General features: G+C 40.9%; 1 long non-coding RNA gene across 1 annotated transcript; it reads right to left on the reverse strand.

The window, feature by feature from the left end:
- Positions 1–3,599: 3,599 nt before the first annotated feature.
- LOC123980150 lies at positions 3,600–8,931 on the reverse strand. The gene is made up of 3 exons (XR_006827384.1): positions 8,690–8,931; positions 8,095–8,612; positions 3,600–7,525 (listed from the first exon to the last, which is right to left on the reverse strand). It is a non-coding gene; the product is annotated as an uncharacterized LOC123980150 (long non-coding RNA).
- Between the last annotated feature and the right edge of the window lie 3,733 nt (positions 8,932–12,664).

The following is a 12,664-nucleotide window of genomic DNA, read 5'->3' on the forward strand; positions in this document are numbered from 1 at the left end:
TATAATGGTGAGTAAAAATTAAACCGCATTATAAATTACCTTCAACAGCATGCAGCAAAATAAGAGAGTTCCAAATTACTTTGCTAAAGCTTTGTCTTACAAACTTGCCATCATTATCACTCCAAAGCTGTAGCCTAGTCTTAAACTTGTGAGTCTGTGTCTCTTCTTCTCTGTCCTCTCACTCTTTCTGGTGTAGCATAGGCTGTGCAGGGTGAATTGAGGAATGTGCTCCACCCCCCGCACCTCCTTCTGTTTTCTCAATGAGTCGTGTTGTGTGTTTAACTGTCATCCTCAGGTAATCTTGTAGACCAGTTATTAACTATGGTTATCTATAACCCCAGACTCCGATTGTTAAAAACCGTCTGGTTTTATCAGACAGAGTTCGTTTTTGTCAGCCGGAGACAAGAGTTTGGAACTACAGACTATATAATAATCTGGTTGTACCAGAAGCAACGGCCCCAACCCCTCACCAATTATCCCCTAAATACAATCTTCAGCCAATGCGACGTTATTTTGGGAGATAGACTGATTTAACAGTCCAGCGCTATGCACCCCTACAGAGCAATGATCAAAACCCTGCTCAACTATTCTGAAGATACTCTAAAAAGCCAGTTCACCGCCGGATTATTTTACAAAGACACAGCGGGGTCTATGGACTCAGTTGTGGTAAATAATGGGCCACACAAAGGATTAGTACAGAGAGCTCAATTCAGTGAAGAATCTAAGGAGGTACACCTGTTGGGCCCTCTTCATAGTGACATTTTTTTCAGCGAGAGGCTTCTCCTGAACTCTGTGGATTTAAGAATTAAGCTAACCAGGGCTAGCGATGCCTTTTCTCTCATGGCTGGGGCTGCCAGTACTTACAGATTAAAAATACTGGGGGCCTCTCTGTTTGTTAAGAAAGTCACTGTATCCCCAGCAGTGCGATTAGGTCATGCATCGGCCTTAATGAGGGGCAATGCCCTCTACCCCTTATCCCGTGTGAATGTCAAAACCCATTCTATACCCGCAAATTCACGGATATGCAACCAAGAAAATCTCTTCCTAGGAACGTTACCTAAATATCTAGGTATTGCCATGGTAAACCACAAAGCCTTCACAGGAAAGAGAGACCTGTCACCCTTCAATTTTATACACAATGATGTAGAATACATGGCACTGTGTCAGGACGGGAGACAAGTCCCAGCCAAAGCTTTCCAGCCTCAATTTAACCACGGGTTGTCTGTCCGAGAATTTTATAATATGTCACAGGGAGACATCTAAAAGATTTACCTCTGAGCATCAACCGGGAAGAATTTCAGCAAGGTTACTCTTTGTTTGTTTTCAGCCTCAATGCCAGTGAAGACAGCGACGCTTTGTCAACCAACGGAAGTTTAAGACTTGAAATGAGATTCCGAGTGCCTTTACCTCATACCACAACTCTCATTGTTTACGTGTGTTACGAATCTAATCTGGAAATAAATTCAAAACGACAAGTGTTGGTGGACTATTACTAAGGCAATATGAACAACTGAATTGGAAGGAATATTGTGACATTTACTTGGAGATTCCTTTTGGGGCTTCGGATCAGTTACCTTTACTGAGACAGTCCTTTAGACTACCTGCTTACATGATAGTTAACACCCATCCTGCACACGAGCCTGGGGAGCACTGGCTTGCGCTCACTCTTGAGGACGGCCAGAAAGCTAGCTTTTTTGATTCTTTTGGATTCTCAGAGTTTTCACATTAACCTAAAAGTATCTTGGAATTTTAAACAAAACGCTGTGAAACCATTTCATATCATACAAACAGTTTCAGCATACCCTGTCTACCACATGTGGTCAGCATTGTGTGTTTTATTTGTGTCATCGAGCCTGCGGTCTATCTTTTGAGAATGTGCTGTCTTTGTATCATGATGATTTTACAAGAAATGATTCTATGGTATCAAATTTTGTGAAAAAATATCAATGTTGTATGAGGCAACAAAGAGCCGCATCTTTTCACCACACAGTTTGTTCTTTACAAATGTTCAAAGACTGTTACAAGTTATAAAGATGAATCTTGAGACAAATAACTTTAGTTTGAATTGTTTTTATATGGGTTAAAATTAAGCCATCGTGGAGCAAGGGGGGGGTGAGTTTCTTTCTTTTTTCTCTTCTTGAGGGTGGCGAGGCTTCCACCTCTTCCCACTGGGGGGTTAAAGATGCTCGTCTGTGTTTTCTTCCCTTCTTAAATAGTAAGGGCGGTGTCTCATCATCCTCAGCATCCCTGCGAGGGGCACGGGGTGTCTGCTTTTTCCTTCTTCCCCTCTTTATTGGCAGGGACATCACCTCCTCCTCATCTTCCCGGGGTCCTACCGTTTGAAGTTGCCTATATTGCAAAGTATTCAAAAAACCTGTCCAACCCTTAGGAGGCTGGGATTTTTTAAGGGAGACGGTCAGACTTTTAAACGAGTCTAGTAGGTGTGAACCTTTCACAACATCTCCATTATACATAAACTCTCCCCTGGGAGTCCACCCACCTCGGCTCTTGGTTAATTTCTTTATGATGTACTGTGCATTGTTACGATAGCGAGCCGGCAAGTTTTGTACAACCTCCCTTGCTGTTTCATCCAGTTTCTTTTCTTCTTCTCCTCCTCCTCCTACTCGCTGCTTCAGTGCCTCAGAATTTTTAGCTATTGTCAGAGTAATGTGGCGTTCTTCCTTCTCTCCTTGTTTGACCAGAGCTAGGTATCTTTGCAGCAGGGCATTGTATTTCTTAATTTTTTCATAAGCGTTCATACCATCCTCGTTTAGTATTGCCCTCTGTCTCATTGTTTCAGCGTTGGATTCAGATGGTACAGAATGATTCAGCTGGTTTAGTTTCTGAGGCGTCACCAAAAACATTTTCTGACTCATGATTTATTAATTAGCCCTCCCAAAATGACAGGAAGGATTGTTGAAAGAAGAGGTAACAGAAAGCCTCCAAACTGTTTTGTCGGAGCCTTATGTTTGGTTTTAAGACTTTTTTTTTTTTATTAGCCACCAACCTTATAATTTTCTTTTGTTTTTAAAAGATTCAAAGAGAGTTCACAAACAGACTGAAGAAAGTCCGATGAGAAATTGTTGAGAATATCTTTACGCTTTTGAGGCGTGGCGTGACAAAGCCCTCATTAAAGGCGCATTCCTTTTTAAACGTGCTGACATGTTGGATCAGGACTTTGATTTAGGAAGGGGTAGTACTCCTGATCTTAGTCTGTAAGTTTCTGTGCAACTAGGTGTGAGGTCGAAGATTAAATACCTGTGAGGATCTTTGGTAGCATCTTCAAAACTTTCTAAGAAAAAGGCTTTTCGTCCAGGAAATATTTGAGCTAATATACTCATCTGTAATCTATCGAGGGTTTTTAAACAAAACCAAATAGTAACTATTTAAACTAATTGTCCTACTGTGCTTTCCATGGTGAAATACATTTTGAGTCAACATGATGACGACACTCATTTTTTGTGATGCCTGTACTGTGTGAAAATTCTCACAACTTCAGGGTGATCAGAGGCCTGGAAAATGACATCAACCAAAAATATAAGATGATCTTGATCAGGTGGGAATATAATTTCATCGTCAAAAGAATCAGGCAATCCCTCGACAAATTTGATCTTTTTATTCTTCTGTTGCAGTTCAGTGTACATCGGTTGATAAGAAGTAAAAATCCAAACAATATTACTAGGCATGTTGTCGATGACATGATTCCAACACAGACTTTACAAAATAAGTTTTACCGGACCCGCATGGCCCCACAATTTGACAGGAGAAAGGTGTTCTTAGTCTAGGGTCAAACTCAATTTCATTGGATGAAAACATTTTTCTTCAATAGCCAAAAGGCAGGGTTTGACCTTGGCTCAGTAACCGTCTCTTGTCATACACCACACTAAACCTTTTCTGGAATGATGAGTTTCTAAAGGAAAAACCCCCTTTTATCTCGTACAATATTGTGCTGAGGTGTTTCAATGACACCCCCATCAGAGTTTAGCACATAATTCTCCACCAACTGTTTGACACTGTTAAAGTTAACTTGTTCACAACAATCATGCATTTGAGGGGATTCCCTTTACACGAAGTACTACTTTGTTGTTACAAGTCTGGTATGCATAACTTTTAGGACCCGCGGCCGCAAATTCTTTTCTGCTATCACCATCTAACTCAGTCAAATCTCCCATGTAATTACCCAGGTCAAGCCGTCTCTCCCCCTCTTTTGTGACATAGATAATACAAGACCCTCTCCTGCAGCTGCTCCAAATAACTGTACAACTTTAGACGCCCATAAGCTGTGGTGAAAGCAGCTATAAAGACGTCGTCTACCTTGTTTGGAGGGGCAATACATTGCTCACCATAACTCCACTGCAACAATGCTGTTTTGTCCTTGACAAAGGAAAAGTATTTAACTTTATAAATTCCAGAAAACAAAGTTAAAAAACTCTTCAGGGTCAGTGATTAGTTTAGTCTGTGTCTGATTCGAGCGTTGTGCAAATTTCCCCCAGAATGTGGAGACATAATTTGGAGACTTGTCTTTTTGCAGGTTTCGGATGAATTTTAGACGCATCCAGCAAAATACCCTGATTGGTCAGATAGTCCTTGATGTACTTTTCTCGGGCTGCCTGATCTTTGGCTTCAGGGGGTAACCTGAAGCTTCCCGTTTACCCTTCAGAAAAGTGTGCATGTACTGAACAAAAACCGAGTCTATCAAAATGTCATACTCTGTGATCTCAGCTACCCGATACCCCATCTCCAAGGCCTTGTTAAATTCAGCAGTGACCCAGACCCCTGTCAACGCTCTGTCCTCACCACTGTGTTGACATGGACCCTCCTGAATATTAAGTTCAGTGCACGTTCGGCTGAGTGTGAAGACGAGTTTACCGGCAGCAGTTCTATATGGCAAAAAAAACACAATAAAAAAAACCAACCTGTGGTGGACAGATTTTGGCTCTTATTATTCCAGAGTAGCTTTGGGGTTCTTTGAAATCTTTGTAGATTATTTTTGGGTGCCCTAAAGGATAGGGAAAGCTACAGTTGACATAGGGATACAGCGATGTCACAAAGTAGTCTACCGTTTCATTAGCACCCACAGTCTCTCAACTTTACTGCACAGGTTCGACCATAATACAAAGCTTCGCGGGGTGAGAGAGGTTGAGGAGCTTTATACTGATTGAGAAAACTCTTTTAACCCCTGATGTTATTTACGATTAATCTCTGTCCATGTGTGCTCTCTCATGACAATCACTTTAGCATTGTGGATGGCCTGTAGCTCACGTAATTTCTCCTCGCACGCAACTCCTCAAAAGGGTATCCGATCAAAGGATTGGTCTCATGAGCTTTGAAACAACTCGGACAGCCATGGAAAAAACCATCCTAGAAACTCCCATACATATTTCACACCTTGGATCTCTGCAAAACCATCTACAAAGTATTTTCCCAGTTGTTTTTCCCCCTCATTTAAAGCATGTTGAATGAAGATGTTTTCTGTGCTTGCCACCCATTGCAACCACTGAATGCCTGCGTTTAAATACGTTTTGAACTAGCGTGTGTAGTTATCGGGGTCGGGGATGGCCAAACTTTGAGGAAGGAAGTTGGTCACAAACACTTTCATGCATGCAGATGCTATAGTCACACGGCTAAACGGGTCAACCGCTGTTTCATCTATACTGTTTTCTGAACAGCTTGCATCCGCAGCGCGCCGTCTTGTACCAGGTGTTAAAGTCTTTCAGCTGTACCGTAGTCATGCGTTCTGCACCGTACATTTTTGGCTCTGGGTAGGGACCTATGTAGGTCAAATGGGCAGGTGAGCTAAAATTATGGGGAAAATAGCCTTTAATTCTGTCATCGAAACCGAGAGCTTTTGGCATATCGGCTAAACGCATGGAAAGAAAGGACAGTGAGTCAATGTATTTGTGATTAAAATCAGGATCTGTCATACAGATGACTTTTGAACCTTGCAAAATCAAAGAGGGTTTTAATGCTGTTCAAGCATCGCGTTGAGTAGGTAGGAGTAAAAACCTCGAGCATTGTGAGCAACACACACAGCGGGCGTCTGAAATGCATGAGAAACTCGTTGGCACAATTTCTGCCTTGAGAGCTCCATCTAACGTTTGTACACACCAAAAAGGGTATGTGAACGCCTTTTCCTTGACGTATGTTTCAAAATCATAAAACACCAATTTTTCTGTGCGTTTGTTTCAGGTGGTAGTGTCTGGATGTAGCACTGATGCATCTCACTCTCATCTGTAACGTCAGAGGTCAAATTCTCACCACAGATTTTACACTTCACCGCAGGACATGTGTGGTTTACCTTCACCACACATTGCTGAGAAGTAAAGCTGTGCACATTTAACATTTTTTGTACAACGATCAGTCAGGCAGAATTCTGAACGACATGTCCTGTTACACTCCACACACACCGTTGAAACCCCTTCTGATTACAGGTAGGGTCATAGCAAACGGAACAATGAGCAGGGCATCTGTGACTCAGCACACAGTTGTACCCTGTGTAACAGTACTCACACAGATATGGGGAACCCAGAAAGACATTTTATCCACCATTGCTCTTTTACCCGCCCTTGTAGGGCAGGTGATCACTTGGAGAACCAGTTCTAGATCACCGTCTGTCATAATGGTCCAATTAGATTGTACAATTCCCCTCTTAGCTCCAACTGCACCACATCTTGGGGTCTCCTGTGTGACAAGGCTTGTTGTAAAATCGCATCTACCTGCTCCAGTGAACCGTTGTAAAACTGAGCATAATCCACTACACCCTCTGATTGGTTGGAGAAGGAAAGCGCAACACCTGGCGTATTTCATAATTACAGAATTTATGTCGTGATATGACTCCTTGAGGTGGCTTGAGGTGCCACAGGGTCAATATTTTGAGTCGTGCTACCCCCTTGCTGTTGAAAGGGAGGAGTGTTGGCTACCTGCTCCATGAGGGGGGAGTTAATGGGGGTCTGGTAGGCCGAGGATGTGGAGGGGATTAAGGCAGGGATTGCATTATTTTCAAGCTCGGAGAGAGCGTTTTGTATTTAAAGAGGGGATGTTGTTTTGGTTAAAGGGTTCATTTCATCTAATAAAGCAGTTGGTATTTCATTTTCTAAGCGTTCCATATCAACGAGAGCTTGATTTATAGCGTGCAACTGATCTAAGAACTGACTGGAGGAGGTCTCGTTTTCAGTTACACTATTTTCAGTTATACCATTTTGAAAGTTTGACTCATTCTGAAAATGTTGATCTACCTCGTCTGATCAGACGAGGTTAAACGGTTTGTTTTCATCCATTATCATAAAATCAAAACACACTTGGACCTTAAAAAATCTCAACGTCATAAATTAAAATGACCAAGTGAAAACAATCATACAATTACCCAATGAAACAAATAAAAGATAAATCACCTTACTAATTATGATCACTGTAGACAGCCAGCATTTCACCCATTAGTCGGAAAGCATTACTCATTGAAACTAGTTGATCATGGCAGTCCGACAGCAATTCTGACAGCCTTTCACGGATCGTCAGGGTCTGTTTGCTGGAGGGAGACAAAAACAAAGACACTTTAACCTCTTTTGTGTATTTTAATAATGAAAGTCAGACTTCACCCTTAAAAATCACTACATTAATACTTTATAGCAAACAAGCAAACTAGTTTTTTTTTTATTATTTGCATGGCATCATTAACGTTTTTAAAACTCTTACATTATCTTGTAACTAAATACCCTGAATGTCACACATCAGTACCAAAACACTGTAGAAGTGCAAAAACAAACACCACAGTAATAGCCTACTTTGTGAAAAAGCAGCAAAATAGCTTTTAAAGTCAGGTTAAATAACTCATAAGACTACTTGGTGCATAGAACATTTGACATGGTGTTGTATTTGAGAAATTAGTGTGGATTACTTTTAACTCATTAATCGTATAGCCTAATAATCAGCAACATGGTATCACGGGAAACTGTATATAGGCTATACTATTTTATTATGACTGCATATTTGCTAGGTTAATGGTTTTAGAGCGACGTCTGTTGGCTGGTTAATGATATTACATGAGCTAAATAAAATGCGCAGCCCTCGAGCGTTATAATAAACATTTTCACTTACTACTTGTGGGTGGCCTGCTGCTGCTCCTGCTACTGCTGGTTGAAATGAGCCTTCTACGGTGTTCCCTTTTCCGAGGTCCGTTGATCGGTATAGGCTCAGTCTGATTCAGCGGCGTACACGGTTCTGCTGGGTCCGGATGAATGATTTCGTGATCTCCCATCTGCGGCCTGACTGGACGGGTGATTCCGGGGACACATCCGGGTTCATAGTGTTCCGGGGACCCCGGTGTTATGTACGCTTGCGGTACTGAAACCGAGGGCTGATCCGATTTCAGAACCGGAGCGTTCTCCTCGTAAAAGGTAGTGGAGAGACCCTGCATAAAGTACTGCTCACATTCGCTCGCACCATCTGCGGGTGTATTACCACATCTGCGTAAAAGTTTGTAAATAAATAAAACCTATACACTGATTAAAAGTTAAGGTAACCTTACTTACCGACTTCTCCTGAGAGATCTACAACCTGCTCTGATGGAATGCCATTCTCCCTTGTAGAACCTATTTCCTCGCCTGAGTACAAATCTGTAAAAACAATATACAAAATAGACATCAGGATAGGACACTTTAAAATATAGAACATTTCTAGAAGGCCCTCTTACCTTCAAGGTGATATGCGGTTGAATGAAGCTCATTGTCGATTAAGTCAAAAACTGTTAATGTCATAGTGCAAAAACTTGACTCAAAAGGCAGACTCGGTACAGTTTGAAGGGGTGACAAAAGGGCAGAATGGAGAACACGGAGGAGAGGAGTAAGTCCAGGTAAGATAGGTGCTGAGCGGGGTGTGGCGTCCGGCAGGGTTCCCGGAGGTAGTGTGATCCTGGGCACAGAGAAAAACAGGTTAATCCAGGGAGAGACAGAAATTACTAGGATTCTTACAGGAGAAGATTGTCAGCCTTGACGCATGTACCACATGTGGTTAACTGACAATCTGGTGAAGAATGTCTTCTTTTTTCCTTCTTCTTTAGAGTTTATCGGCAGCTTGCATCCATTATCGTTGCACTACCGCCATCTTCCGGCTTTATTTCCTGTCATGTCCAGTTACATCATATTCTTCTCATCATACCTATTCTTGATAAAAATAAGAAAACACTTCCTCTGCTTTGTTCATTCTCCCCACTTTCCAGTATTTCCTTCATTCCGGTCCCTATTGTTCCAACTATTCCTAACTCTTCCATCATATTTTTCCTCTGTTCTTCATATTGTCTGCAACTCAAAAACACATGCTCTATAGTTTCTGCAACCGGACCACAACCACAAAAACCAGTTGGGTGCTTCCCTATAATGTGTAATGTGCTATTCAAATTACTGTGACCTATCCTTAATCTGGTCATAACTATTTCTTCTTTTCTATTCCCTCCCCTATTCTTCACCGCCCCAACTTTATTTGTATAGCATATAAATGTCTCCCTTTAGTTTCCATATCCCACTGATGTTGCCATTCTCTAATGGCTTCTTTCCATATTATACTCTTTCCTTCAGACTTTGACAACTTAATATTTCCTTCAATACTCTCTTTTTTAACAGCTTGTTTGGCTAACTTGTCCACTCTCTCATTACCCACAATGCCAATATGAGCAGGAATCCAAGTCAATTGAATCTCATAGCATTTTTCCCTTATTCTTGTGTATATTATCAATATTGAATACAGTAAATCCTGATAACTATTAGATATACCAGTCATGAGACTGTATAAAGCTGACACTGAATCACTTCCAATTAAAGCTTTTTTGATTTTGTTTTCCTCAATCCATTCTAGTGCCATCTTAATAGCATATAATTCAACTGTATACACACTCAGATCATTTGTGGTTCGTCTGCTTATCTCACCTCTTTGGTTGAAAATGTAAACTGCAGAACCAGTCTTTCCTGTTTCTGGATCCTTTGATCCGTCTGTATAAATCTGAATATACTCTTTATATTTAAAATCTATAGGTCTATAAAATTCCGCTACCAGATCTGTACTATTACTTACTGTTTTAACTCGAAGTAATTTAAAATCAACTTCCATGGTTTCTAGCTTCCATACCAGTGTATCAGGCCATATTATAGTTGGGCAGAATTCCTTTTCATACACTCCCAATTCTCTAGCCGCCTCATCTCCGACCCACCCAAAACTGAACTTTTGTGCTCTCTCCCTTTCCCAATTATCTTGTAATATTATTTTAGTTGGATGACTATCTCCATGCCCTTTTAGATTTACCCAATAATTTACAAGCAATTGTTTACGTCGGATGTTCAATGGCATTTCTCCCGCTTCCACCTGTAGAGCACACACTGGTGATGTTTTAACTGCCCCTAGACATAATCTCAGTGCTTTAGCCTGTATTACATCAAGCCTCCTTAGTACAGATTTGGCTGCTGATCCATATGCCACACTTCCATAATCCATCCTTGATCTTATTAGACTTACATATATATATTTCAGTGATTTATAATCTGTTCCCCATTCTAGTCCTGTTAAACATCTCATTAAATTTATTACTTTTTTACATTTGTCTTCTACATTTCTAATATGTTCTACCCATGTTAACCTTGTGTCAAAGTATACTCCTAAAAAACGGAATGCTTTAACTCTCTCTAAGTTACTTCCATATAGTTTTATATTAATATTTTCCTTGATTTTCTTCCCTGTGAAAAACATTACTTTAGTTTTCTCTACAGAAAATTTAACACCCCACTTTATTCCCCACTTCTCAACATGCTGTATCCCTTCTTGTATTTTTTTAACTACATGTTCTATATTTCTTCCTTTTTCCATATTGCCCCATCATCCGAAAAAAGTGATCTTCCTATACCTATTGGTATATTCACATATATATCATTAATCATTACTGAAAATAATGTGGGACTTACAACACTCCCCTGAGGTCTTCCGTTTTCTATAACATGTTCACTTGATAGGACTGCCCCTATTTTAACCTGAATTGTTCTTCCTTCCAGGAAATCCTTGATCCAGTTACTGGTGAAGAATGTGAGGAGGACTGGGTTGAAATACTGCAGGAGCTTGATTAGTGGAATGAGGACCAGGTGCGCTGCTAGAGCCAGAGAGTGTAGCCACGCCCAGACAAACACAGACAGGGAGGAAAGACAGAAAACACAGGGAAGGGGGGAACAAAAGAACACAAGGTAGTGGGGAGACTCTGTAGCACCACAACAGTTAATTGAAAACACGCAGGAATGAAAATACAAAGTGTCGATTTTTGCTATTTCTTAAGTTACGGAGAAAAGGCTGAATGCGTACCGTGTTCTCTTTGAAGGGTCATCGCTCTGGTTTCAGGTCACTAGTGTGAAGACCTCTGGATTTCTGGTAGGGTACTTATAGAAGTAAGAAAAAAAAGACAAAAAAACGCCCAAGTGCTGCTCTGCATGTGGGAGATAACTGGTGAGGGGTTGGGGCCGTTACTTCTGGTACAACCAGATTATTATATAGTCTGTAGTTCCAAACTCTTGTCTCCAGCTGATAAAAATAGGTTCCTGTTTCAAAAACGAACTCTGTCTGATAAAACCAGACCGTTTTTAACATCCGGAGTCTGGGGTTATAGATAACCATAGTTAATAACTGGTCTACAAGATTACCTGAAGATGACAGTTAAACACACAACACGACTCATTGAGAAAATAGAGGGAGGTGCGGGGGGTGGAGCACATTCCTCAATTCACCCTGCACAGCCTATGCTACACCAGAAAGAGTGAGAGGACAGAGAAGAAGAGACACAGACTCACAAGTTTAAGACTAGGCTACAGCTTTGGAGTGATAATGATGGCAAGTTTGTAAGACAAAGCACTAGCAAAGTAATTTGGAACTCTCTCTTACTTTGTATTTAGTTATTTTATTTAGTTACATACAGACATCCGGTATGGGGGGTGGACCGGAAATAGCTGTCAAAAATGAGTTTGATGGAACGTCATGTATAATTCTCTCTAGCGTATATCACTGTGAACAGAAATATGGTAAATCTATAGTGATAACTAGCCTAGGCTACTTAAACTACAACTGCATTATATTCTGTTATATTTTTATATTTATGAATTGTCACCTGCGGCCCTGCGATGGACTGCCGACCTGTCCAGGTTGTACCCCGCCTTTCGCCCAATGTCAGCAGGGATAGGATCCAGCACCCCCGCGACCCTGTACGCAGGATAAGCGGTTGACGATGGATGGATGGATAGATGGATGGAATTGTCACCTGCAGGTATATTTTTTGTTTCCCTTTATATTAATAAAGACATTTCCACCATAAATTGGAGAAGAAAATGTCTCCAGAATGCAGGAAATTAATGCTCAGATTTTCCTGGGGAGGACCCCCAAACCTCCGGCTCGTATTTTTCAGTTTTTTTAATATTTATTCAAAATAAAGAAAAAATCTACTTGTGCATTATTACGCCCCTAAAATAACAACTCAAAAATCCTTTTGATGGTTCATTGACTTGCAATAAAGTGAATGGCGTCTCTGATGAAGATGCAGTCGGAGGAAGTGAGGACGAGAAAAAGACAAACACACTGGACAGCACTTTCAACCAATTCATGAAGCTAATTAGCTTAATTAGCTTGCTACTGTTAAAATCTGCTATAT

The sequence above is a fragment of the Micropterus dolomieu genome, linkage group LG12 (genome assembly GCF_021292245.1).
Source record: "Micropterus dolomieu isolate WLL.071019.BEF.003 ecotype Adirondacks linkage group LG12, ASM2129224v1, whole genome shotgun sequence".
NCBI classification, from domain to species: Eukaryota; Metazoa; Chordata; class Actinopteri; order Centrarchiformes; family Centrarchidae; genus Micropterus; species Micropterus dolomieu.